Source organism: Anser cygnoides, chromosome 1 (assembly GCF_040182565.1).
Source record: "Anser cygnoides isolate HZ-2024a breed goose chromosome 1, Taihu_goose_T2T_genome, whole genome shotgun sequence".
Classification (NCBI taxonomy): Eukaryota; Metazoa; Chordata; class Aves; order Anseriformes; family Anatidae; genus Anser; species Anser cygnoides.
The window spans coordinates 40,020,440-40,048,252 of record NC_089873.1 but is presented as its reverse complement, the minus strand read 5'-3'; the positions used below and the strand labels follow the sequence as shown (position 1 = coordinate 40,048,252).

Below are 27,813 nucleotides of genomic sequence, written 5' to 3'. Positions count from 1 at the left end.
GTGGGTTTGGTGTTTTTTCGCACTCTTGAAATCCTGAAATGCTGCAAAAACATCAGATGAAGTTTAAGTGGGGAGAGTGAGTATAATGGCATAATACAAATACTCTAAAGAAAAAAGTAATGGGATATCCAGGGCTGCAATCACGGTTCGTACAGAAAGTCCTTGAGCTGTTTTATTGTGAAATACTTATCACAACAGTGCCTGTTTTCTATGAGGGGTTTTTAAGCTCTGTTGCATTAGAAACAGCATACGTGCTGCATCTAACCTGCAGCTACAGTCACAACTAGCCAGATCCCACCATCAGGCAGTGACAGAGCCCAGACCCACTGGCTCTCTTGGTTTCCCAGTTTTGTAGGATTCTGACAATCTTGCCTGTCCCAGTGGTCAGACAGATTTTTTTACTCAAGTACCTCCCTCGCTGAAGAAACGGTACAATTTGTTTTTTAGAAAAGTTACACAAATAATCTTACTGATCCAGGATTTTGTTCCTATTCAAAATGCAAATTCTCCAAAGCCCAGGAAATTCCAATTTTAATACTGTATGCATATGCAAGTGGCAAACTTAGGTTTGCTAGACTGCAGGATAGGGAAGACTTTGCAATGTCCCCTACTTCAGTAAAAAACAGAGCCTTTCCTTTGCAATGTTTTTAGATACACTGAGTAGTAAATATCTATATATCCATATAGTGTATCGTCATGTGGAAGAGCTGTGATTCAGGTGGGTAGAGGTAGTCTAGCTGCTTTAAACACCGTGCTTTTCAGGCTCCTCCAAGATGTTTTTCAGCAAGGTTATCTGTGTGAGACAAAGTGCCACACAGAGCCTTCAGAGGTAAACTCAAGGTCTCTGTGCAGCACTGAGCTGAATCCCACCAAGGCAGCAGAAGCCTGTGCTAAGCAGCAGAAGCTTGCTGCACACGCTTGCAGTGAAGTCAAGCATTGCCATCCCATGCAGCCATCTCTAACCACATGCCTTCAGGGAGGCAATCCCTACAAATAACAGCTCAAAGTCACATGCTGCAGATGCAAGGGCTTGCAAGCTCAGCCGCAAGCCCCTACCCTAACCTCAGACACTCCAGTCTAGCCCTGTCATCTGAGGGCAGGGATGACCAGAGATGCTCTTTCCTGCCAGCTGTAGAAGAAGCAGTAGCTTAGCATCCCTCCCTATCCTCCTCCTCTTCCTTTGTAGCTTCCTAGCTCCCTACTTGGCAGTTTTCCTCTCCACATTGCTTTTTTTCACCACTCCTGTCAGCTTGTATCTCTGAAGCATCTCCAGGGCAGCCTGCAGCCTCACCACCTGCTGCCCCACGATGCCCAGGCAGCCCCCCCCCTTACAGCAGCTGGTTCAGAGCTGCAGCTTGATCTCAGCTAGGGGAGGTAATTAAGTCATTCATTAACCATCCTTGAGCTGTGGGCAGTCACAGTGTATTCACTCCATCTCCGGAACTGAGGGATGCAGTAGCATTTGTAGGTTATCACAGAATCATAGAATATCCCCAGCTGGAAGGGACCCACAAGGATCACCAAGCCCTGAATCCTGGATCCTGGCTCCACACAGGACCACCAACCAGGGCTAAGAAGCCCCAGTGCCAATGGGCTTTACATGCATATCTTTATCAAGAGCAGATGGAGGGTTAAACCTGGGTGAGGTTTTGGAAGGAATGTGCTTTTTTTATGAATACCATTTTGTCCTCCACTCCTTCCTAGAGCTGACAGCTTTTGCTCCAACCACTTCATCCTTCTTTAACTCCCTTGTCAATCCGCAGACATCTCACCTCAGTCGTAGTCTCCACTCCTCACATTCCTCATTGCAGCATCAATCTCCTGAAATGCCTTGGTGCTGAAAATCATGACGTGACGTTTACAAATAAGATTTTTATATGAGATTTCCAATAAGGCCTCAGATCTCACCATGAGGGCCTAAGAGTCTTTGTACAGCTAAAATATACCAAAGCATTTTTTTTCTGTTATTTTGATTCTGAAATGCACCACAGCAGAGGACAGTTTAAATACAGGAAGAAAACACTGCTCAGTTGTAAAGCTTCTCAGAATTAACTTTCTCAAAAAACATTTTTAAGGCTGACAAATCATGTGCAAGGTCTTTTCCCAAAGGAGAATTTTTCTTGGATTCATTTAGTAGTTGAAGGTTGTGTCATATGTCACTGGAAAGGTAATTTTTCCTAGTTTATGAAAAATGCCTTGAATTTGACTTTGCTGTCACAAGGGAATAATGATATCTATACAGGTAATAAACTGGCACACAAAGATTGTTGTTCATAGCTTTGCAAGAAGTTTACAATTTTATAGAGGATGATAGGAAGTAACAGGGTGAATTAATATCAAATATGCAATTTATTTATTCAGTGTCTACCTGACTCAGGTTTCCAGCATTTTTAATATTCTTTTAAATATTAATAGTTAAAGCATAACAAACACAAGATCATTTTAGAGGAGCTAATGTACAGCTCTGTAAACTCAGTAAGCGATGGCTATTACTGTTCTCTTTTGTCTTCCAGGCAGAAGATCAAAGCTATTTAAATTAAAGGATGCGTATAAAATCAATGTATGTTGATAAGGTGTGCACATTAACAATAATGTTTGCAAACATTGTATGTAACTTGTGTATATAATCTCCTCTTTCTGGATAGATGGCCACATTAGCTGGGAACATGGGAGAAGCACCTTAAATTAATTTTTTCCTTTGTTTTATTTAAATTATTAATTTTTATGCCCGTGTAGTAGAAGGCTCGGGCAGGCTGTAGCAGCACAGGTGTTACAGCAGTGTGACTGTGTGTGCGTTCAGACCAGCAGGCTACACCCACACAGCGTTTAGGGTCCAGGCTGAGTCCAGCAGCCGAGGAAGCCTCCTGGTCTGTGGTGCTGGGCCCTAACTCAAACACAGGCAGGCACCACACCTGGGACTGCAGTGCCCATCCTAGGGCCATGGAGTAGATCTCCACATGGTTGCAGCATGCGGTGGCAGCAGCGTAAAGTGGGCTCCCACTGCTCGAGGCAGCTGGTTGCCTTCCACGGGGCACATACATCACATGACAAAAGCACTGGAGAGCCCGTTTCTGGAGCTGGTTTGGGTCCAGGGTAAGGGGAGTCAAAAGCAGGTTGCTGGCAAGGTGGAAAACAGGCAAGTGAGAACACAAACACAGGCTGAGACTCCAACCAAGCATGCAGTGTAGGCTCAGCTTAGTTTAGGAAGTGATTATCAAAATCCTGTATGATATGCTGAACGTGCATATCTGGTTCACGACAGCTGAATTAGAGATTTAACAATCTGGAAAGAAAGAAAAATAAACTCGTGATATATATTTTTTTTAAATATTTATCCATTCAGCAAGTCCACACTTGCACCCACCTTGTCTATTTAAAACCAGTTGGAGCATTAACCATGCAGCCACTACTCATTTCACAAGCAGATGTCTAGCTAACCTTGTAGCTGGCTCTGCAAGCCTCGGTCTTAGTACCTATCAGATATATCTGTGGTCTGTCCAGGTGAAAAAATCCCCACATCCCAGCCTGTACCTCATGTACCTCATCAGTACAGGGATTACTTTCAATGCAGAGCATTTGTCCCTAGCTCTCTTCCTATAAAAATACCCTGAAAGGGATGAAGAGAGAGTGAGATGGCCTCCTGCTGACTGGTAAGCCACTGAAGCAGAAGGAATCTTAAATACCTTGAGAAACCACTTTGAGGGAATCTGAACAGAGGATGGGCAAGGCTTGGTCCCTCAAGAACATGAGCTTTGCTGGCAGTGGGGCATGGCAGTATGTAGTGGTAGTATGTAGTCAATGTGGTAGTATGTAGTCAAGTCTTGCTGGAAAGGCCTGAAATACAATATGTATTTTTGTATTTTTGGTGAGGTGTACAGGAAGAAAGAACTGTGTTTTAATGTCATCATAAAAGCTTAAGAATTTTATTTCTGGGATAACCAGGATTGCTCTGTCGTCTCCCAAACTTGAGCCCAGATGCACCAGCAAAATACCAGATCTCACTTTAAAAAGTGCCAATTCAAAAGATACAGTTTGACAGGAGAGGTGAATCAGCCTTTTTGTCCTTGGCGAGGTGCCTAATGAGGTGCAGAAAAAAGGGATACACCTGTTTGGAGGCCAGCTGAGCCAAAAGGCTTTTTGCAGAAATAGACGGGATGCTCAGTAAGAACGAGAACCTGAATCAGTGTTGTCAGGAACTTGACTGGGTGCCAGGAAAAGGGGCACAATGGGAAAGTCACAGCCACATCTGATGTGCACCACGGATGGTAGTTTATTTTATTGTTGTCTTCTTGTACTGCCTCCCAAAACTGGAGATAAACATAATAACCATAATCTAAAAGAGTACTTTATGAAGTGCCAAGTATTGAAAATAATTTCTTGTAAATGGTTTTTTGCTCAATAAAATTTAATTAAGAAAATGATGTAAAAAACATCTTCTCACGCAGAATATGACCAATACCATGTAAACCAAGCATCCTCCTGGAGAGATATTCTGTTGACAAAAACCCTGAACACTTCAGCTTGCAGCTGATGTAAGACTTTTCACTTACACAGTAGCCGCTATATTACATTGCAGCAATTCCCCTGCGGCCTGTGGAGAGGCCCCTGGTGGAGCAGGCTGTCCCCCTGCAGCCCATGGGTCCCACACGGAGCAGATCTCCACGCTGCAGCCCGTGGAGGAGCCCCCGGTGGAGCAGGTGGATGTGGCCTGGAGGAGGCTGCGGCCCATGGAGAGCCCCCGCAGGAGCAGGCCCCGGGCCGGAGCTGCAGCCCGTGGAGAGGAGCCCACGCAGGAGCAGGGGGTCTGGGGGGAGCTGCCGCCCGTGGGGGACCCGTGCTGGAGCAGTTTGCTGCTGGGGGATGGACCCCGTGGTACGGAGCCGTGTGGGAGCAGTTCTGGAAGAGCTGCAGTTTGGGAAGGACGGCATCCCATGGGAGGGACCCCACATGGAGCAGGGGCAGAGAGTGACCATGAAGGAGCGGCAGATGATGAAGTGCTATGGACAGACCACAACCCCTACTCTCCATTTCCCTGCACTGTTCAGAGGGAGGAGGTAAAAGAGGGTGAATGGGGGAAGGTGTTTGTCGTTTGCTTTTAGTTTCTCACTTCTCTAGTCTGTTAGTAATGTGCAATAAATTATAATAATCTCCCTTATGCTGAGTCTGTTTTGCCCACGATGGCAATTGGTGAGTGTTCTCCCTGTTCTTATCTCAACCCTGAAGGCCTTTTTCATCATATTTCCTCCCCTTTTTCCTTTGAGGAAGGGAGTGAGAGAGCAATGTGGTGAACTTTACTTGGCCAGTAGGGTGAAACCACCACACTATCATGTGTCAGTATGTATTCCTATGGCAGACTAAAAGTTCAAAAACAATTTGAGCCTTACCAGTGGCTTCAAAATGAACAGGCATGCACAGAACTTCATATTATGGCATTTGAAATGTGCACAGATGCACCCATCTCACATACACTTCATATCTTTTATTTAAAAGGAATTAAGCAAAACTAGAAACTATTTCACATATTTTTCCAAGACTGCTTCAGGAAATGGAGAACAATTTATACTGAAAACAAAATTATTATATGCCTTTCCTCACAAACTAGGAAACAATTCACATTACATGACACTATGAAGCTCTCTCTGAGCAAAGCAAAACTGGTGTAATTGTTGCAATGATAATTGTATTTAGCATTCAGTTACAATCTGTGTGCTTCTTACTCTGAGTAGAAACTATAAATGTATTTTGTGGGGAAGGAGAGGGAAGAAGAGAGAACCAGGGTGCGTCAGTTTTAGTATATATAAAGGATATATTAAAAAAAATTATTCCAGTCTTGATTAGGACTTCTTGGAGCTACTGTATGCATGTATAGAAGTTATAATACTAAGGAAAAAGAAAGCAAACCAGTAGTAACACTCACTTTTCTCTTCATAAATCGAAGCATTTCCTCTCCTGTGCCTCTGTATTTGCTCCTTCATACATTTTTTTCTGAATATCCGAGTGAATTATCCATTTCCATTAATTTTCTAATTTTATCTGTCAAATATACTCTCCAATTTCCTTAACTTTTTAATAACACTGTGCAACAAAATACATCTCTCTGGAAATTGCTTCTGCAGGATGCTATAATAGATGCTTGTCAGGTATATTATATGAAAAAGGTTTTACTTCTTGGTGTAAACTGACACAGTTAGGATACTACAAATTAGAATATAATTCATGTCCTGTGCTTCCTGAGGTCCTCTGAAGGAGCAGAACTCTGTACAACTCATTACTTCCTCTTAAATATGGCATCTGCCATTTTTTTCTGAAGCAAGCTATTATATGTTGACTACTGAAAAATATAAGACAACTATTTTCACCTCAACAGGATTAAACCTTATTAGTCTTCGGTAAAGGTCTTTTCTAAAGGATAATTAATGTGTGATCAGCAACTGCTCCAAGGAAACTGGACTTCATTTTTAATGTCTAACCAAATTACATAAATTTCCCTTTATCTTTGTGAGCAGACTTCTCATCAGTGTGTTTCATTAGCTGTCAGCACCCCGGACATGTCAGTTGGCCATTGATCACGTTCTGGAAAGGGCCATTTGAAGCATTTAAGATAGGCAACTTCTCAACTGAGCTAATTTTGGAATCCAAAACAGTGATTATGCAATTCTTACATATTTCAGTAGTGACGAGCTACAAAGTGCCAGAAACCAGGCTGAACTACCGTTGAGTAGTAGAAGGGATGACCGACACTTACTGAGAAGTCTTTCTACATTAGGCACCTGGTCCAAAACTTTGTGGGCTGGAGACTTATTGTGAACTGATCATTGTAACATTCCCCTGGGAAATGTAGACTTGGTCTAATTATAGGAAGGCAAGCATGAATCATGCAGTTGAATCCACCAAACTGCACAGGGAGTTCACCTGGCTCAATATTCAGACTGGTCAATAAGGAGTGAGGAACAAAATTCAGCATGACTGACTCCCAGCCAGGGTGTTTTGAAAAGCAATGACGTCCTATGGAAAGCAACCCTGTTCATTTATCTGGGCCACCAAAGCTCCACATGCGACACACAAGCAAGTCCACTGGATGTGGACTTATTGTTTGCTTTGTTTTTGTACTCCAATCCACTGAGTTAGCAAAAAAAAAAAAAAAGTAGTATTTTTTTTATTCTCTTGGAGAATTTTCAGAAGAAAAATCCACGTAATTACGTTGGCATCCGTTGAAAATAACACTTCAGTGTTATAAACCATTTCAGAAATCTGAGGATCTAAGCCAATTCCAACATTGGACTTTTACAACACCCACACCCACCTACTCCTTCCTCTGCTTGATACAGTGGCTGCAAGGCAGTGTAGGAAGATGGAAACAAATGCTATTTACTTTGGTTACTTTTAATTGATTTTTTCTTCTTTCTTTCTCTCTTTCAAATGAGTCTTTTATGATTGTGGTATATGATAAGCCACTTTTACAACTTTAAACCATCTCATTAGTTCATTCCTTTTTTTTCCCCTTGGTAATATATATTATACAAGTAATGTGCATAACAGTATTAGGCAGCTCTTTATGTCTTTGCTAGGTTCAAGAATGATACACATTTTCAATATTTTTTTCAATGGATGTTAGAAAATGACAGCTATATTTGTTTTTCACTATGTAAAGTGAATGATAATCATTCACAAGCTGATTTATTTCTTTCTGTTCTTTCCATCCAATGCTATTTTAGTTGTAAAATATTGGTCTGTTTTAGCTTGGGTGAACTATACTTGACTATAGCAAGTCTTTTGCCTTTGAAATTTAAAATAAATAAATAATGGTAATGCATAGGAAGAAGAAACTTTTACAGGAGGCTTAAATTTACACAGGGTTATCCTAACTATTCAGATCTCTAAGAGTAAGGATGTAGAAAATGGCATGCTCTACAGGGCTTCCAGGACTGCAGAGATGCTCATCTTTCTTCAGATAAGTAGACATGGTTAAAAGTAGTTAAATATGTTTTCTTTTCATTTAATAAATGTTTTAGAATTGTTCTCTGTTACTGCTTTAATTTCAATCAAAACAATATAAAAGGCTTTACTTATTAAAGAAAAAATATATATATAAAATATATAAAACAATTCTAATAATAGCATATGAGGTGAGAGAAGAGCGTGTGATGAGACCGAGGAGGGGCATTACAACTGCTTGTTAAAAACTCTTCCTCCATAAGCAGTTTTATTTCTGCTTCTCATATGACAAGACCAAAAACTACTTCTCTCCAGCAGCTTTTTCAGAAGACCTGTTGATATCAAAGGAGGTAATACTAAGGTCAAAACTGTACTGATACAGATACTGTCATAATGTCATTTCTGTGCCAGTGGAACTCTGGTCTGGGTACCCAGAAGGGAATTTAGGTGTAACCTACATGCTTAAACTCAAAACTGTGACGATAAAAGCCTCAGTGTCACAGTTATTTTCCTGAAGAAAATTCAGATCTGTATCTCTCAGAATAAATTATAACATAGCACTCTCTCCTGGCTTATGGAGATGTGGCTCTGAATCCCTCAGGAAGAAAGGAGGGCTGACCCTGTGTTTCCCATTTCTTGGCTGAGGCTTTACCCGCCGGACTGTAAAATGCAGAGCTGTCCTTCTGGTTTGAAGGAAAATAATGACTCGAAGAGCGGTGTGATGTAAGACACCTCTGTTTGGGCTCCCAGTCTCTACATTTCCTTAATTTCCTAAATTTCCTAAATTTTCCACTTTCTTGGGGTTGTTCAGTCTGGAGAAGAGAGGGCTCTGGGGAGACCTCATTGCAGCCTTCCAGTACCTAAGGGGGACCTACAGGAAAGCTGGGGAGGGACTCTTTGTCAGGGAGTGGAGTCACAGGAAAAGGAGTTACAGCTTTAAACTAAAAGAGGGTGGGTTTAGATTAGATGTTAGGAAGAACTATTTACACTGAGAGTGGTGAGGCACTGGCTGCCCAGAGCAGCTGTGGATACCCCATCCCTGGAGGTGCTCAAGGCCAGGCTGGATGGGGCTTTGGGCAACCTGGTCTGGTGGGAGGTGTCCCTGCCCATGGCAGGGGATTGGAGCTGGGTGGGCTTTAAGGGCCCTTCCAACCCAAACCATTCTGTGATTCTATGATTTTATGATTAATAGCTAAACCCACATTCTGACCTGTTTCTCAGGAGGTTTTCTGTACATTCTGAGGTTTTACCCTTTTTACAGTAGAGTAGCCTAAGTATCCATTCTGAGCATTTTTGTAGGTTGATACTTAGAAATAGGGAGGTATTAACTGTTATGTACTAGATTCATGCCAATTTCCAGTCATATGATAGTACTTTTTTATCTTTACCTGTTTACGACTTATCACCAAGTGGTTACATTTAAATTTATCTCAGTTCCTTAGCACTTCCATGAATTAAACCTGGTGAGCAGTGCTGATCCCTGCTTACCAGCAAAGTTTTCATTATTCTTCCCCTCAGCCAGCTGACAGTGGTCCAGCATAAAAATGTGAAAAGGGCTCTGTGCTCAGCCCTGAATATAAAGAATAGTCTGAACAACAAACTCATGCTTGGATTTCTCAAATATTTATTTTCAGGCTTAAATGGAAATCTTAGCTAAATACTCACAATCATTCCCAAATGTGTAAATAAAGCACAGGGATTACTCTGTAAGTATGAGGTCATGTCAATATGCCCTGAGTAATGATGTAAACATCATTTGTGTAATATGATAACATACAAAAAGTAGATCAGTAGAATCTAGAAAACATACCTAACACTGAAGCAGCATGCGTTATTGCTTCAAGTACAGTTTCTAGCCTAAAAAGTAACTTTTCAGAACTTCTGTCTTAAAGGTTCCACATGCACATCCCGCGTGTTGACAACTGTCAGATCAGATCTGTTTAAGCCACAAAGAAAACTTATCTTCTGCTAATGGGCAATCCTGCAAAGTTGGTCTGGGAGCAGAAAGCTGGCTTCTCATATCCAGCTTCATGCAACACCAGGGATAAGAGCTCTGCAGCCTGAACTCGGGCAGTTTCTCTGCTGACGAAGAACAAATTGGAGATCGTCGCGCTCACACTTCCACAGTAATGGTGGTTCTTCAGCGGTAACAGAATGAAAACATAGCAAATGTATTTTAGTCAGGAGTCATCATTTATGACTGAATACACAGGAGAAGAAGTTCAGTTCATTACATCACCCCCTTTGTTCAAAGTGACATTTCACAGCTGAGAAAAAGCATTTCAAGACTGGCTAGAGCCTACAGGCACCCCTAAGCCTGCTTATTCAGGGAAGGGCTTCTGCTGGAAACCCACAGCTACTCCACGGGAAGAAGGACTGCCAATATCAGGGCAGGAGGAAAGGAGCAGGCTACATAACTGCGGCTGGCAGCTATGGTTGGATGCATCCAGGTCCATCCTCCCCAGTGCTGTCACAGAGGCTTTCCTTGCAGCAGGTGGATATCCTCTCCTGGAGCCTCAGCAAGTCGCTGAGGGCAGCTGAGGCTTTGGATCCAGACCTGCCACAGGATCTGTGATGTACTGGGACTGGCAGGACTGAATGGCACAGCTGCTACCCAGAAGGACACATACTGGCATTTACTGAAATTTTTTTTGGATGCCATCGTCTCTTTTGTTGCAGTGTCAAAAGCAAGACCTGGCTGTGGGAGGAGAGCAAGCTCCACAGGTTTCAGTTTCTTCACCAAAGAACTGATTTAAACCAAGAGTGGATAAACTGAGCTAAACAAGAGCTGCAACAGCCTAATTCTCATAAATGTTTCTCATAAAAAGGCCTTGTAGACTTGGTAAACTATTTTTGCATTCACTGTAAATGCTTCTGGTATTACTTATATGGAGTAAAACAGCATTCATATAAATAAGAGTCAAGACCTAAAACACGGTCTTTCAAAATTTCTACAGAGTGAAAACAGAATTATTAACAATGATCCCATCCTACAAGATAATTTCACAGCTTTGCAATTACCTTACCACCTACTGTAAAAACTGATACCGCAGTTGTAACTGTAATTAGTAAGTCAAAGAATAAGTAAAGTATGTTAGCGTGAAGAGTCATTAGTATGTGTGTCTGGTGCAAAGGCTGGCTTGAGTTTTACTTTATCTTTAGACAATTTAAATGTTATGGGATTTTTGCCTACATTAATTTTTAAGTAAGTAACAGTAAACAATGTTGAAAGCTATGAAGTTACCTGATCTTGTTGCATAAAAGTACTTCATACACTGAGAGAAGCACATCCTTAGTTACAACCCTGTTTTGTGCTTCCAGCTTTAGAGGACGTGTCCTCTGCACTGGGGACATAGAGATTTTTTTTGCTGGGCAGCAGCAGTAAAAACTCAATCAGCCACCATCAACAGTAAGTCAATGGTGTGGTTTGACTGGTGGGATTCTCACCAAAATATTAGGTGTCAGTCAAGAGATATGTGCTAGAAACTGTGCTAGCAAAAACCCTTTTTCACCACCATAGGCCTGATTCATGTTTCTTTGGGAACAGATGTAAAATAGGTATGAGATGGGATGCACAAGGAAGGGGATAAAAAAGGAAGGCAAATTTGGTACATATCATTTCCAGGTCTCTTTTACATTCCCAAAACTGAATAGCAAGGGCTTCGGGGCATATTTACAAGAGCTGCCAATGCTATTCTCCCTCCCTGGCCTCTGCAGACCTTACAGAGAGGGAAGCAGCCCCCTGCTCCCCAAGGACTGGCACCTGCTCTGACCTGCCTTCCAGAGCAGCCCATTTTGTCAGCAGACCTTAAGCAGGAGCTGGGGGTGATTAGCCTTGTCAGGCTGACATTGACTTCCACAAATCCCCCATCACATGAACGAACCTCAGAGCAGAGAACCAGACTGGAGATCTGATTCCAGTCATGCTCCCAGCCCAAATTAAGCACAGCGGCCACTGCACAGTTGTAGTAATTGAAGAATGGGCTGCAAAAATATAAAGGTGTGTGATTTTTATATATGCCATTTTAAAAGCCAGTGATAGTCACACACCGAGGAAAATGCTGCATTTTATGAGTCATCAGCCCTCTTTATGAGATACATTTTGGACTGTGTATCACTGTATTGCAAGGGGAAGTATTTCAATAAGATTAATTAGTGGGTGTTTGTAAAACATTTTGAATCTGGGAAGCACCATATAAATGTGAGCTATTATTATTGTTATTTATTATAAGGGAGATGCAAATCCTCTCTAAATGTTGACTAAAGCCTTGCAATTTTTATGGTCACAACTTTGTCAAAAAGATTTTTATCTTCCTAGCAGCAATGTGCTACCAAAGATGTTGAGCCTTAAATCAACAGCTGTTATACCTCAAGCAAGTTATGAATTTTCCTTGATTTACAGCAGTTGTGTTTTTTTATTTTTCTTCTTAGGGGATGGGGGGGAAGAAGCGTGTGTTCTTGCAAGCACGTAACATAAGGCCAAGAATTCCTCAGAGAAAAACCACATCAGCCCTCTGTCAGGCTCCAAAGTCCACATTTAGATGCTCAGCAAATGACCTGGTTTTCATCACACAAAGGAGCAATTCCCACCGAACACGCCAGGGTCTGCTCAGGGAGCACGCGCCCCTCACAACATCACTTATTTGCTTGTCTAGTTTTGGCTGGAGGATCCTGACTTCACATACCAACAAGGTTGTTTTTGTTTGGTTTTGTCCGTTTTAAGCTACCAGCTTGTTTGCTTTAAATCCTGGTCCATCATCCAGTGAGGCTGTGTGAATGCTGAGGGAGCTTGAGTTATTCAGCTGAGTCCCTGTAGAGGAAAGGGAGCTGCCTTCTGCTTTCCCCAGAGCCCTGCCAATTAACCCCCATCATCAAGGGAATTCCTAAGGGGAGATGCCAGCAGCATTTTTATACCCTCCTAACCTAATGCAAACAGTGATACATGTGAAGGCCAAGGATGGGCAGATTGCCTTGGACTTGAGTACAAAGATGATCAGGACCCTACTTCTTTCAGTCTCCTCTTCTGAGGTTCAGTGTGAGAAACACATTGACTGGAAACTGAGGCTGCCCATGTGAAGGAAAGCTATTCTTCACAGCAGTGCTACTGGAAAAGCAACTGGAAGAAATGTGTGGTATTATCCATTAAGATCAGTTCAAGAGGAGTTCTGGGAAGTCCTGAGTCTCCTGGAGCTGCTGGGAATGTTGCACATTTTCCATGTGCATGCATACAGCCTATCCTTGAAATTATGCACTTTAACTGGGAAAGATTAAAAACATGGGCTTTTCATGCACCTGTAGTGTGACATTGTTTTCAAGGGAGAAGTGTGTGTATCACACCTGTTATTCTCTGTTTTTCTTATAAAAAACATTTCTGGCCAGCAGTTCACTTTAAGGACATCAGCAGAAAACTCATCCAAATTATTAATTTAAAAGGTTCGCCCACGGAGAGGGCCAGATCTGTTCCTAAAGGCAGCTGATTCCACCAACTTAACAGTGAAATATGCATTTTCTCCATTTAGGACATCCAGTATTGGGAGCATGCGTACAGTTCTCTGACTGCCTTCATAACACAGGGGTCCATTAGGACCTACAGGGAACTTCGTCCAGCTCCCACAAAGGGAATCCCCTGTGGGCCCATGCTCACCTCAGTGCTGACCCAAAGCTCCGCGAACCACCATAAGGCCTCTGTCAACAGCTAAGTGCAAGATAAAGTTACCTAGCCACACACTGACAGCTCAGTGCAACGAATGTTTTGGGCCATAACCCAAAAAATAAGACTCTAAATAAGTTTGTAAACAAGACTCTACAACTATATGGAACAGCCAGCCAAGCCATTCCCCATGGGGGGAAAGAAGGTGACAACAAGACATGGATCTTGTAGGAATCTGTCCTGGTTCCAGTTAGGACAGAGTTAATTTTCCCTCATAGTAGCTGGTAGGGTGCTATGTTTTGGATTAGGATGAGAAGAGCGCTGATAACATGCTGATGTTTTAATTGTTGCAGAGCAGTGTTTACACCAGGCCAAGGACTTTTCGGCTTCTCGCTCTGTCCTGCCAGCGAGCAGGCTGGGGGTGCAGCAGGAGCTGGGAGGGGACAGACCCAGGACAGCTGACCCAAACTGGCCAAAGGGGTATTCCATACCATCTGACGTCATGCTAAACAATATATAGGGGTGGCTGGCCGGGGTGGGGGGGCCGGCTGCTCGGGAATAGGCTGGGCATCGGTCAGCGGGTGGTGAGCAATTGCATTGTGCATCACTTGTTTTCTTACACATTATTATTGTTAATACTATTACCATTATCACTATTATTATTATTATTGTTATTATTATTTTCCTGTCTTAATAAACTGTCTTTATCTCAACTCACAGGCTTCACTTTCCCGTTTCTCTCCCCCCATCCCAGAGAGGGAGGGGGGAGGGTGAGCGAACGGCTGTGTGGTGTTTAGCTGCCAGCCGGGTTAAACCACAACAGAATCCTGCTTGGTTCTCCTACCCAATTGTATAAACTCCTCGCCCACAGAGATCACCTCTACAGCTTCTTGAATTTGTCCCATAAATAGGACTTCAGAGCCATACATACAGAAAATGCACTTCAAAATTGTGTTCCCATATTTCTTTTGCCTGTGTACTATAGCAGTGGTATTTCAGGACAGATGCATTATTTTTGTCTAAAATAGGCAACTTTTAATTAAATCCTGCAGTAAATAATGATATTTGTGCTTCAGGACTGTCAAATGTTTCATTAAAAATCAACCAAAAATAAACACTTACGTTAAAAATGTTGTATTTTTTCTTAGCTCCTGTTTGAATCTACAGCCACCCAGAAAGATGTGAATATTTCTTTCTGACATGCATTTGGCTGAGAGGGTAATATTTTGCTCTAAGTGTTTCCCACTAAACATTGTGACAAAGTTATGTTGATGTTGCACAGCAATTTGATGTTTAAACTGAAATTTTAAAACTGCTTGTACATGCATATCTTTATGATTCACTAGATTGTGCCATGAAAGCCCCTGTATCTCAGTTAGTATTCTGTGGAATCCACAACTACCTTGAATTTGTAGACATTGCTATGCTTGCACAAGAATAACCCATTAAATTGGGATGATTGAAGAACTATTTCTGGCCTTTACAGAGATTAACAAGACTTTACTTCGTACTATTGAAAATGCTTCTGCACCATGCTGTGTGCATTGGGGACTAAATAACAGATTGACAGGCGCAAGGAATTGCTATGTCCCCTCAGATGTTCATGGGATTTTTACAAGCAAGCAGTGTCCCAGAAGGCTGATGGGTGATGCTGTATTGGAGCAGTTACTGTGGGTATTGGGAAAGTGTGTTAAACAAGCAATCTGCATGTGCTGAGAGCAAGGTTCTGGGAGCTCCACGGGAGTGCAGCCACTCCAGCATGTCTTAAGGGACAGTCATGAAAACCTGGCTGCATGGTGCAGTGGAAGAGGCAGTTAAGAACAGAGGTACTTCTGTTCTTCTCCATCCCCTTTACCCTATTCAGGCTTACGGTTTTTTAAAGAATGAAAATAAGTTTGGCAGAATCAAAACCTCACCTCTGAAGCTAAACTCTTGTTTTATACCATCAGTTGTTCTATATTTAACAGCACAGTCATGCAGTCACTGGAAGAAAGGTTTGCTGCACTGGATAGGCATGCATGGGGAACTGATCTGTGAAGACAGCCTGCCTCACGTAACCCAGTCTTGTCAGAGGTGCACTCAGTGAGCCCTTGTACTATCAGCACATATCTCCTCTCTTTTCTTGGTACATGCTTTATATGTCACAGTGTGGACTTGCAGGTGGAAGAATACCAGCAAGAGTTACAATAAAATCTTTTAAAACCTTCCTTAAATTATTCTAAATATATCTGTGGTGAGCATAAACAGCATCTGCACATGACGAGTTCTTTGTGGCAAAGAAGCCTTACATGGGAGGCATCATCTCTTTTCTCAAAGAGCTTGTGTGACTCTGAGTTGAGGCTCTGGTCCAAACCAGGATGACTTTTGCATGTGTCTTCTCTAACTAGTCACTTCGCATTAAGCCTGGGCTTGCAAGTTAGTTTATTGCATTCATAGACATGGGTCCCAGCAGCCTGCCAACGTTCACAGCTGCCTTAGTAGTCTTTCTCTTCCTCATTACTCTTGACCTCCAGCATCAGCACCAAAACCTTATTTGAGCACTGGAAAAAGAGGGAAGGAAGAGCAGGGAAGAGTTGTTGTGCCTCATCTCGCTCTTCCTGGACCTCAGTGACCTCAGGAGCACATGGCCTACAAGGTGTGACTGTGAGCTGGGTTTACACAATCTTAAAAAGACACTGCTAAGGAAGAGTCTTCTTGCTGTCTTCAGCTACCTAATAAAATTGTACAGAGAAGGCAGAGACAGACTCTTCCTGAAGACAGGATGAGAGGCAAGACACACAAGTTGCAAAGCCAGAAATTCCAATTAGAGATTAGGAGAAACAAATATTCACTGGGAGGGCACTCAACATTGGGCCAGAGTGACCATACAGAATATAGAATATACCATCTTCATCATCTGAGATACTCAAAATTTGTCTGGATAAGATATTGAACAACCTGATTTCAGTGGATCTGCTACAAGCCAGGACTTGGACCAGACTACCTCCAGAAGCCCCTTCCTCACTCTGCCATTCTGCAGTTCCAGAATTAGCAGTGATCTAAGTGCCACAACCAGCAATTTCCTAATGGTTTTCTCTCATTTCAAGCCCAAAGTGAACCTAACCACCCTGTTGCACTCTGACCTTCCAGGGTCAGAGTTAAAGATTACATATAGAGGGGATCTTTAATGATCCACACAGTTTTCAAGCCTCAGAGCCCAGTGCTTACCTGGGTTTAATATCTGATGAGGATGCACCTCAGCAAGCACTCTGGGTGCATGCTGTTTAAGGTGTGCATGAATTTGTTCTATAGCTGTCTATCTATCAAAAGAGTTATGTGGCAATTTGATGCTTTATGGTAAATGGCTGATGAAGCAATCAAAACCCAGTGAATATTCTGCTAAGCAGTAGCAGGGAAGAGTTACCAGAGTCTTGTATGTCATTATCCCCTTCACTGATTCTTTGGGGGTTCTTTGAACCATTTCTGTCTTCATAGAATGAACATTGTCCTCTTCCTACTGTTCACTCCTTCAGATTCCATTGCACTGTCACAGCACTTATCTGTAACAAAATTAGAAAAGCAACCTTGTTCCCATGAATGACAAGGTGTTAGCACAGCCTCCTTCTGCGGAGAAAACTGACCTTACTTCCTATTTTGTGATCATAAAGTCATCAAAGCATGCAGAGACAAGTCACTGTTTCTCTTCAGTGACATACAACAGGAACGAGAGACCAAGGATTTGTTATTTGTTGTAGGAAACGTACCTGTCTGTGATTAAACAAACAGTAATTTACACAATAGATTACACAGATTAATGCGAAACCTCAAAACAAATGTAACTGGTCCCGACTGGGAAACAAAGTCTGGAAATCACATTACCTTTGGCTACTGCAAATCAGTCAGTGCCAATTGTAAAACATATGTAAATACCACTAAAGTAAATCCATCCTTCTCCTCTAAAATCTGTCCATCACAACAATGAATATCACTGGACAACTAAATTTTGAATGCTCAGTACATTTTGTACTAATTATAGTATTTTATTATGTCATCAAGTAAAGGAAAACTGTCAGTGTTCTCAATAACTGTGTACACAATAAACGCTTGAGAGATTGTTGCCATGAGTATTATCTGTCAAGCAAATATCAGTGCTTCAATTATTGTTTTCTTTCAGCAAATATAGAATCAACCCACAAAGAGTGACAGTGGAACAGCGCTGGCACCCTTATAACTATGTTACTCTGCCAGGGAGTGATTTAGCCAAATACCCAGATGGTGGGAATCAACACAATCCCATTGACTTCTGCAGAATTAACCCACGTCAGACCATCTGAAGATAGGCCCATGGAAATGACCAGCAGGTCTCCCACTCATACACCAGTGCAGGGATGTGAGCTGCAGTTTTGGCATTGCAGCCTCCCTGAGGCTCAGCCCAGGTCCCCCTCCACCTGTTTCCCTTGCAGTGCCAGCACTGAAAGGGAATCTCATCTGGAAAAGCATACTCAGTTTCTAGCCTAAATGCTTGAAGAGAAAAGCATAGTACTAGAAATCTCAAAAAGAAAAATATTTATATATTGTGAAAGAACCTGAAAGCTGAATGTGAATATTGCTTTTTTTTTTTTTTTAATTAAAACATTATCTCCAAATTTCTAAACTGTATCTCCTGGTTTTCTGGTGTTTCCAGCCACAACACAATCTTGCTACTCTGTTTTCATCGGTTAAGACTTAAAGACAAAAAATGAGCTCAGCTTTCCCATTTTCTGCAAGAAGCCAACATGTATTTTAAACCACTTCAGTCCTTAGGATGTTTTTCCTGATACTTTGTTCCACTTTTCTTCTTCAAATTTTCTCTTGTCTAAGCAGCTGGGAGTGGAATTTCAGATTTCAGGGACTTAGTATTTTCTGTTGTTTGGGATACTTGTTCAGAAGTTGATTGCTGTGCATTTATGGGGAAAAAATGGACCACAAAAGGAACTGCATTCAGGAAAACAACATCATGTCCTTAGTTCTGCAGATCTAAAATACATCATCCATACAGACATTTAAATTAATGCTCATTTTATGAAGACTGTAGTAGCTGGTTGCACTGATGTAGCTTTAAATTGTATCCATTTTTCAGAAAAGGATGGAGTTGAAACTAGATGATCTTTAAGGTCCCTTCCAACCTCAACCATTCTATGATTCTATGAATATTTTTGGCTTTGTTACAAGCACAATACTTTCTTTCACAGTCTTCAATTTTGATCAAGTTGTATTTGTGAAAAGAGAGATGGCTTCTAAAATCATTTTTTTGCAGTAAACTCCTCTGCCTTTTATGTATGTAGGCTATTGTAGAATAAACCAGCCTTAGTGGGGTGACTCCTGTTGAAATATGTTTGTAAAAGGAAAGTGCAGACCCCTTTACTGCTCTAAGCACTGAGGGGATGTCATGAACCCCTGGTGAATCTGTTGCCCACACATTGGACAAATTTGCAAGATGGCTTTGAAATGGTCTGCCTGAGTAATTATGTGTCTGTTAAAGAACCACTGTTGTCTGTTTCAGTGGCTTTCTGCCATGTTATAATTAATGAATTTTTGTGCTGATTAATTTTTTCTGTATTCATTAAAATGATACAATCAAGTCATTTGGGCCAAATACTTAATAAAGGTTTTTGATAGGGAATATAGTCTTTTAATTTTCTTGCTTCTGAATAATTACAGAGAAAAATGAAATAAGAGCTTGTTTATATGGAAAAAATAGAATAGCTATTTTACTTTAAATTCATGTCCTTCCTTAATCCTAAATAACACTCAAAAAGGCCTAATTTACTGAGTGGGTGGAACAGTGGCATTTTGCCTAGGTAAATTTGTTTATACTTAGGACCTTCTAAGTGCCTCCATTTGTTTTGCTTTATTTTAATGGCTTGATATTGAAGTAGGGGATTTTCTAGGCATATGCTTCCAGCCATCTGCAGGCCTGTCCCACTGGCATTTTCCAGCACCGTTAACAATCACTGTCAGTCCTTTTTTGACATGCCGTGTGTATGTATGTATAGATGTGTGAGGGCATGCACAACACCTCCTATAGCATCAGATACCTACGGGTCACTTTATGTAGCTGACCACTGCTAGATATGGGGCTCCTTGCTATGACAAACAATGAAGATTTTTCTCTGGGTGAGGTGGTTTGCGGCTCTATTTCCACAATGCAAGGTCTTTCACTATACTCAACACCACACACAGTTTGACAAAAGACTCTGTTATAACTTTACAAGGTATTTCAAGGATTCATTGGAATACCTTTGCACAGTCTGCCTTCCTTTAATGTATTTAAATTCCTGTCCTGAATGATTCAAGAATAACCCCTCAATTCAATTTCATCCTTTCAATTGTTTCCCACTTGATTTCCAGCCCTGTCTGAGGTCACGTTTCAGTAATGGGCCAACAGGAGCCTCATGAAACTCAATAAGGACAAATGCAAAGCTGTGCCCGTGGGGAGGAAGAAGCCCTTGCAGCTGGGGAGGCCGCTCTGGGGAGCAGCCCTGGGAGCACTGGTGGGCCGCGAGCTGAGCATGGGCTGGCAGTGAGCCCTGGCAGCACCAAAGGGGAGCAGAGCCCTGAGCTGTGTCGGAAGGACAGAGTGGTTATTCCCTGTACTCAGCAGCTTTTATACCACGTCTAGAGTCCTGCATCCAGTTTGGGGCTGCCCTGTGCAGGAAAGGCACCGATAAACTGGAGCAAGTCCAGGGGTCACCGCAGAGCACAGGCCCTGTGAGGACAGGCTGAGGGACCAGGGCTGGTTCACCTGCAGAGGGGGTGGCTGTGGGAGCACCCAACAACAGCCCCTCAGCACCTATGGGAAACTCACCAAGGAGATGGAGCCAGGCTGTTCACAGCAGCACGTGTCCGGAGGCTGAGAGGCAGTGGGCATAAGCTGAAGCAAGACAGGTTCAGACCGGACAGAAGAAATGTTTTCCCCATAAGAACAAAGCAGCAATGGAGCAGGCTGTGCAGTCTCCACCCCTGGAGGTTTTCAAGCCCACGTTGCAGATACAGCCCTGAGCCACCTGCTCTGGCCTTATAGCTGACCCTGCTGTGAGCATGGGTTTGGCCTAGGGGCCTCCTGAGGCCCGGCCCGGCCCAAAGTACTCCATAGTCTTGCATGTGTCACAGAGGAATTAAGTTATACAATAGAATCCCATTGTTATCAGGGCAGTACGAAGTGTCACTGATGTCCTTCCACCCCTTAAGACTTGTTTTTTACGAATCTTGCAGGCATGTCACAAAGCCTACCTAAGCAAATGTTGAAAACAAGAGGAAAAAATTATTCATTTTTCTGATTCTTAAAGTTATGAAACATGAGCCCAAGAGGACATAATGCTTTGCTAAAACCAGAATAATTTATAGCAGTATTTAATCAGATAGTTTAGGACGAAATAAAGCCCTGGTATTAAGTTTTGCTAAATATAGGGAGCCAAACCAAATCTGGGTGTACTTCTTCATGGTTTTGATTAAATCATTTGAGAAATGAATGGAATACAAAAATACTTTTGAGCTATCCTACCACATACCTGATGCACTGCTGGCCTGGAAAAGGGATTAGAAATTGAAGGACTTATGAAGAATTTTGCCACAGCAAGTTTGGCTGTGGAGCAACCAAATAAAATTTAATGGATGCTTTCACTTAGTGATACGTTTACAGCTAAACGTCTCTTCCAAACACAGAGAACACAGCCTACATTGAGTTAAGCATAAATATCTTACCTGGTTGCCTTGGGTATTTTGACTGCAAATTTCTGGTACAGAACTTAGCACAGTGGGATCACTGCTTGTGATTAGATTTCTGAAGAATTATTACCAGATAAAGTTAATTTTTTTTTTATTTTTATTAGCATTCTCCAATATTACTACAAATTATCATCAGATGATCTTTAGCTTTATCTTACCAGAATCTAGCAAAAACCCTGAATCTCACTATCACCAGCTATTGGGAAGGGGTGAAATCAGAGCTATGTAACTATAGTGCAAGTTCATCTCGTTATTCTCCTAACAAAATAATCATTCGGTATAAGCTATTGGAAGCAGAGATCCTTTTGTGTTAGCTAATATTAACATTCTCATTACTTAGCAACAAATATTAAAACAAATATAAAAGTAGCCTAGCCTGAAGTGAGAAAACACAATATGCAACAAAACCCAATCTTCTGGACATGTCAAAAATAGTTAAGTGCTCAGCTATCCCAGCCCTTATTGCTAATGGGATAAATCTAAAACCTCATTGTCAATTAATTAACTTATCCCTTCTTCTCAAAATTAAGAAATCAAATAAACATGCAATTTTCTTTCCTTCCACACTTCAATTCGCAAAAGTGCTGCGTATAGGTTTTCTATGAACAGCCTCAAATGATGCAAAAGGTATAGTAGATACAGCCAAAAAGTAATCTTTTAAATACTGGTTTCTATTTGTGTAAGAGAATAAAAAGTGTTGTAATGCAGAGGTAAAGCAGGGAAGGTAAGACTCTGTCCCTGTGACCACAGAATCCCCACTGAAATAATTTGTGCACAGAGGAGTGAAGTACAGAAGGCACCCTCCAGTGCCTGCTTAATAAAAATCCACACAGCGCTTCCCCTGCCATTCACTTCCAGCATAAACATAAAAAGCTGCTTGTCATCCAAATCCTGCGGGCACTTGAGCCCACATCTGCTGCCAGAGTCCAAACCAAGGGTTTTGTAGGAAGGTTGGCAAAGGAATGGGCCACCCTCACCTGAAGAGGAGAAGGATAACTGCTGCCACCAGCAGACGTTCTGCTGCTCTTCCCACACGTGTGTCTCAGGGATGCTGGGAAGAAAGAACATCAGTGGCAGTTGCAGAGGTCTTCAAGCCAGTGCAGCTCCACCAGGTCTGTAGCCCTATGCTCAGGACCTTCAGCACAGACAAAGCCATTAGTTTGACTCCTCCTCCCAGGAAGGTGTTATATATATATATATCTCCCACCAATTCCACCTTTCAAGGAAAGAGAAAACTGTCAGTCCCATTCTCTGATCAAATGGGTGTCAGGGACTATCAAAGAGAGACAAATTCAGTCTGAGAATGGTGGTGCCTTTCTGTTACCTTGAGTTCAGCCCCTGAGCTCCAGGCTGGTGTTGAAAATGCATCCTTGAATGTTCCTGATGAGTAACTGCTTGAACTGCTTCCTGTGAGTAACTCTGCTTGGTTTTCCCCTTCAGTGTGGGTACACTTTTATCAGCACTTTGGGGCATATTACATGGAAGAGTTAAGCATTTCACTTCAGAATTGGGGAATGAGATATTCAAACAGAAACATGGCACCTCACCCTTAACTACTCATGTCCATTACTCACAAGTAATTTACACTGAATTCTGTACCGAAAACACAGGGATACTAATTTGGCCCAGGGGAGTACAAATGCTGTGAGTTACTTATTTATTTGTTTGTTTTATTTATTTATTTTATTCATTTATTTTCCCCTAAGGAGCCAGAAAGGAAGATTATGTAAAGCAAAAAGGACTTATGGTGAAAACATATCTGCTTATGCATGAATAGATAATCAAACAGAAAGGGGTTTAAATGTGAAAATCCAGCTGAGGGAAAGGAACTCTTAATCTACCTAATTTTGACAAGGTGTTGACAAGCGTTGTAGCATTTTTCTTCAGGGACCCCATTTGCCATTTCTTTTACTCACTAGAAGCCTCCATCAAACAGCAGTTTTCCTTAAGATATCTCCCTATCTTAGGGAGATCCCCTGTTGCTATTTAAGTTATCTTCCTGTCTACCATGCAGAGGACAAATCTAAGGCATGATTTGGTTTGCCTGAAGCTGAGTATTCTTTATTTTTCAGTTTAAGGTGAAGATATTACTAATTCACATCAGCAGTCACTATATGGAATATAAATTATTTCAGATTTCTTTAGGAATTCCTTAAATCTAAGCCTATCAGTCCAGCAACATATTTGGACAACATAGCATAAAACAGATGAACTACCCTAGGATTTCATGTGATTTAGGTAACTTGAGCTCACTTATTTAATCTGGCTGGCACAAAACACTAAGCCTTCTCTTGCTTCCTTCTGACGTGTATTACTGTGGACAATAGGTATGCTCTTTTGGAACTGGGCACAGAATTGCAACAGTAGTTGTGATTTTCAAACAAATAGCATTAAAAATGATGCGCAGGAATAGTTTTACCTGTTGCTGTGCTCTAAACAATGTTACATAAAATTAAATGATTAATACCTAGTATGAAATTCTATGTACATTTCATGCCTGCAGAAGAGATCAGATCTTTAGCTATTTTATTATGAGACCTATCAAAATACCTGCTCCTGAGTGTGATTGACTCCCTCAAGTTATCCAGGTAGACAGCTTCAATTGATAGCTGAAGCGACTCTTAATGCCCCACTGCCTTGGTAGATTCCTTAGACTACTGCTTTGCTACCATTTTTTCTTTTATTTATTTATTTATTTTATTTATTTATTTCTTGTGGTGATTATGCACCAAGACCTCACTGTGCTAATACCCACAGAAAAAGAGCAGAAATAATGGGCACAGGCACGGCATGCCAACAGCTTGGCTGTGGTTTCTGCAGGTACCGCATGCCTGGGGCTGACACCTGAAAGGCAAACAATGCTGTTGTCTCCCCACCTGCCCTGGGTGTCAAACAGGCTTTGCTGGATGCTCAGTCTGGGACAAAACGTGATGAGCAAAGCTGCAATTAAGAAGAGATTTTTTTATTTTTTTTCCAGGAGTGATAAGCCCTACACAAAGTTTCTACACAAATCTTTTTTTCTTTTTTTGGCTGTAGCCTGTGCCTGCCTAAGAGTGAGTGATCTGTAGCATATTCTTGATGTCATTAATGATTAGATTGTCTTGTGTCCTCTTGTACCCACTTATCAAGCACTGCTATCTTGTTGTACTACTACCTTGTTGCAAATCTGGAAGACATGCAAACTAATATTCTCTACATATGATGTTTTCATACTATGTTTATCACAATATCAGCACAGTAGCTGAAACAGTGTTAAGAAAAATAAGGAAGAATCTTAGTACACCTGCTCAATCTCTCTTTGTGCATTGAAGTATAAGAATGATATCCCTGAAAAGGCAAACAGTCACTGACAGGTGCATCTCTGTGCAAAGCCACCTCCAGTCCATATGAATGGTCTGTTCTACCACAACAGCTGAGTCTGGCCCGAGACCTACTCCTGTTCCCTCTCCTGGGACTTGGAGTTGTTTGTCCAGCCCTCTTTCCCTGAAGCCTCACAATAAGTCTGATGATTCTTCAGAAATCTAATCAAGCTTAAAATCCTTGACCTGCTATATGGGACTCTCGGCCTGTTGGCTAAGATCAAGTGTAGTATCTGTTCTTATCAGTTTAATATCTGATAAGTCCTTAATGAGAGGACTTTATATTAAACAGATTTTTGGTCTTGGGAGTTGGATGTGGAGCTTGCTCCCTCCACTCCACGCATTGTCCTGGTATTGTAGTACTTTCAGAAATGGTGCACCTCCTTCGGGAGGCTCTTCTTCTCTCTACAACTACCTGAAAGAAAGGTGTGGGGAGCTGGAGGTCAGCCTCTTCTCACAGATAACTAACAATAGGACTAGAGGGAATGGCCTCAAGTTGTGCCAGGGGAGGTTCAGATTGGAAATTAGGAGACATTTCTTCTCAGAAGGGCAGTCAGGCATTGGGAGGGGTTGCCCAGGGAGGTGGTGGCACCACCGTTCCTGGGGGTGTTCAAGGAAATGCTGGATGTGGTGCTTAGGGACGTGGTTTAGTGGGTGACATTGGTGGTAGGGGGATGGTTGGACCAGATGATCTTGGAGGTCTTTTCCAACCCTAATGACTCTGTGATTCTATAACTCACTCACATGTTCAGGTCCTTGGCTGAATGAGATCGAGTTATTCAGAGAATGGCATGACCAAGCCCTACAGAAAGAGATGTCCACATCAGCCTTACCAGCCTTCCTTGTCCACCTGCTTCTCCACAGACAGTTGCATATTTGCACTGTAAGTGAAGGTGATCTCTTCTCTTTTCATCAATGAACATAGTAAATGAGTAGACTTCCAAATAGATCACATCCTTCATGCCATTTCCTTAATAAGTTCAGACCACTTAAAGAAAGACTTTAAAGGATCAAGTAACTAAAGTAAATTTATTAAAGCAAAGGCACAGAAATTCCAATTAAAGATGCTAGGCATCCTACAAATTGTTCCTTTTCTGAAATATATGTTAAGAAGTGTCTTCAAAGGAATTATTTGACAGTTTCATTTGTACATTTCTATAATTATAGCCCCCAGACTTTTCTCTCAACCTTCTTTATTCCCATTCACAAATAAAGGTTGCAGAGCTTTTATTTTCTGCACAGGAATAAAGTTTATATCTCAGAGTTTGTTTTGACAAAATAAAAATGAAAGAGCGTTTAGTAGGTAGTACAAAAGAGCCTCAGTTCTTTTGTACAGAAGAGGAGGAGGTTCTACTTGCTAAAAAGTGGCATTATACACCACACGAATACATTGACTCTGGACACATTATGTCATGTACATCCTCCTTGTGAGATACAATGATGTGCCTGCTTCTTCATGCATGTGAAAGTCTTAAAATGTTCCTTCTTGAAAAGACAATAACCTTGCTTTCAAAGCTGGTGGGCCGTGGTAGCCTAAAGTAATCTGCACAGCAGAAAATGCCTCACTATTGTCTCCTGTTATTCCATGCATGTGCATAGTTTACAATATGTACAAAGTGCATAAATGTTTATTATAGTTTTATAATTGTGATTTTACTATATGGTTCTCTGACACGGTTCTTGGAAGCTTTCTCTGTCTCTCAGTTTTACATTTAATAAAATGAACACCATAGTACAATCCTCAGATTGAATAATGCTGAATGAACTGAGATGTACAGACACTTATGTCTGGCTCTCCATGCACTACATAAAATTACCAAAGTGTGTTTACAAGACAAAAAGAGAGCATCTCAGAGGAGCTACTCTGTCACGTTTCCTAACCACACTGCAGATTTGTTTCAAGTTGAGACCTTCCACTCTTGATCCTTGCTGAAGAACTATAAATATAAGCCAACAGGTTCAGTAATGACAAATGCTGCCTTCCAACTTCCAATAATTTGATCTTAATTACAGCAATTTCTACCAATAAATAAATAAATAAATACTTTTTGAAGCTATTTAGACACTTATCATTTTAAGACTTAGAAATATAGACCTGGAGTAAAGCCAGTCATTTGAATTGTGGAGATGTCCGTTCCAAGTATGTCTTTTATAGTGAGCATTACTGACTTGTTGTCAAGATCTATGGGCCTTCTCCAGTTTCTTTACTGCTGAAAAATAATTTTATTTTTCAGTATTTATCCTGAGCCTTTTATAAGCTTTCTGCTTTTGTTTGCAATATTATTTAACTTGTTCTCCTAAATAAATCTGGAAGAATCTTAGCCTCGAAATCACAATGACGATTTTATCTCCTTTATCATCCTTTCAGATGGAATATATGCTTTCAGACCCAGTGAACCAAATTCCCAATTTTTTTTTGCGACACACTGAACCATGAGTTCTTAATGAATCTCTTTGCCAGCAAGTGAAGAAAAGACTTTAATGTAATCCGTGCTGATATGTATTCAGAGGATAGCAACCATGTGTGCCACCTCAGAACTGGTCTGGAAACAGAACCTGAAACACATTCAGCAGTTTCCAATCTTTGTATCTGAGTCCAACAGTTCATGATTAATGACCGCTTGCAGACAGGCCTCTGCTTTGCACTTGCAAAATGACAGTGAGCAGGGAGGTGTCCAAGCACACAACTGCTGCTGCAGTAGCAGGATAGCCTGCCTTCACATGTGAATTCTAAATGGCTAAACAGTTAAGTTCCCAAAACACTCGATCAGCAAGAAAATGCATGAGGAAATGCAAGTGGATGCTGTGGCAGAGGATTAATGTAGACTGGGACTCCTGGAATGTGGATTTCTTGTGGATGTTTAAAAATGAGAGGCTCACATTTGCTGTAAGGCAAACCTGTGCTTGGAAATTGCTGTTTGCCAAATATAGAGAATATCCATATATCTTCAACCTCCGCCTTGTTTTTCTATTAAATTAATGGAATATATTAAGTAAAAAATAAAAAGAAGTAAAGTCTTAGGGGCAAAATACATATACTACAAGCAGAATGCTCTTAAAATTTAAAGATATATGAAAAACAAAATCATAGCAAAGCACAGCAGCAAAAACTCTCAACTCATT

General features: G+C 41.4%; 1 long non-coding RNA gene and 1 other non-coding gene across 3 annotated transcripts; one reads left to right on the top strand and one right to left on the bottom strand.

The window, feature by feature from the left end:
- Positions 1-9,613: 9,613 nt before the first annotated feature.
- On the bottom strand, positions 9,614-20,798 carry LOC125182941 (uncharacterized). 2 transcript variants are annotated; one of them, XR_007163785.2, is made up of 3 exons: positions 20,412-20,798; positions 16,989-17,124; positions 9,614-10,073 (listed from the first exon to the last, which is right to left on the bottom strand). It is a non-coding gene; the product is annotated as an uncharacterized lncRNA (long non-coding RNA). The 2 variants fall into 2 exon arrangements; XR_007163784.2 differs by lacking the exon at positions 9,614-10,073 and adding an exon at positions 15,136-16,125 and having other exon boundaries at positions 20,412-20,794.
- A 4,085-nt stretch (positions 20,799-24,883) lies between these two features.
- LOC125182952 (U2 spliceosomal RNA) lies at positions 24,884-25,075 on the top strand. The gene has a single exon (XR_007163838.2). It is a non-coding gene; the product is annotated as a U2 spliceosomal RNA (small nuclear RNA).
- Positions 25,076-27,813: the final 2,738 nt, after the last annotated feature.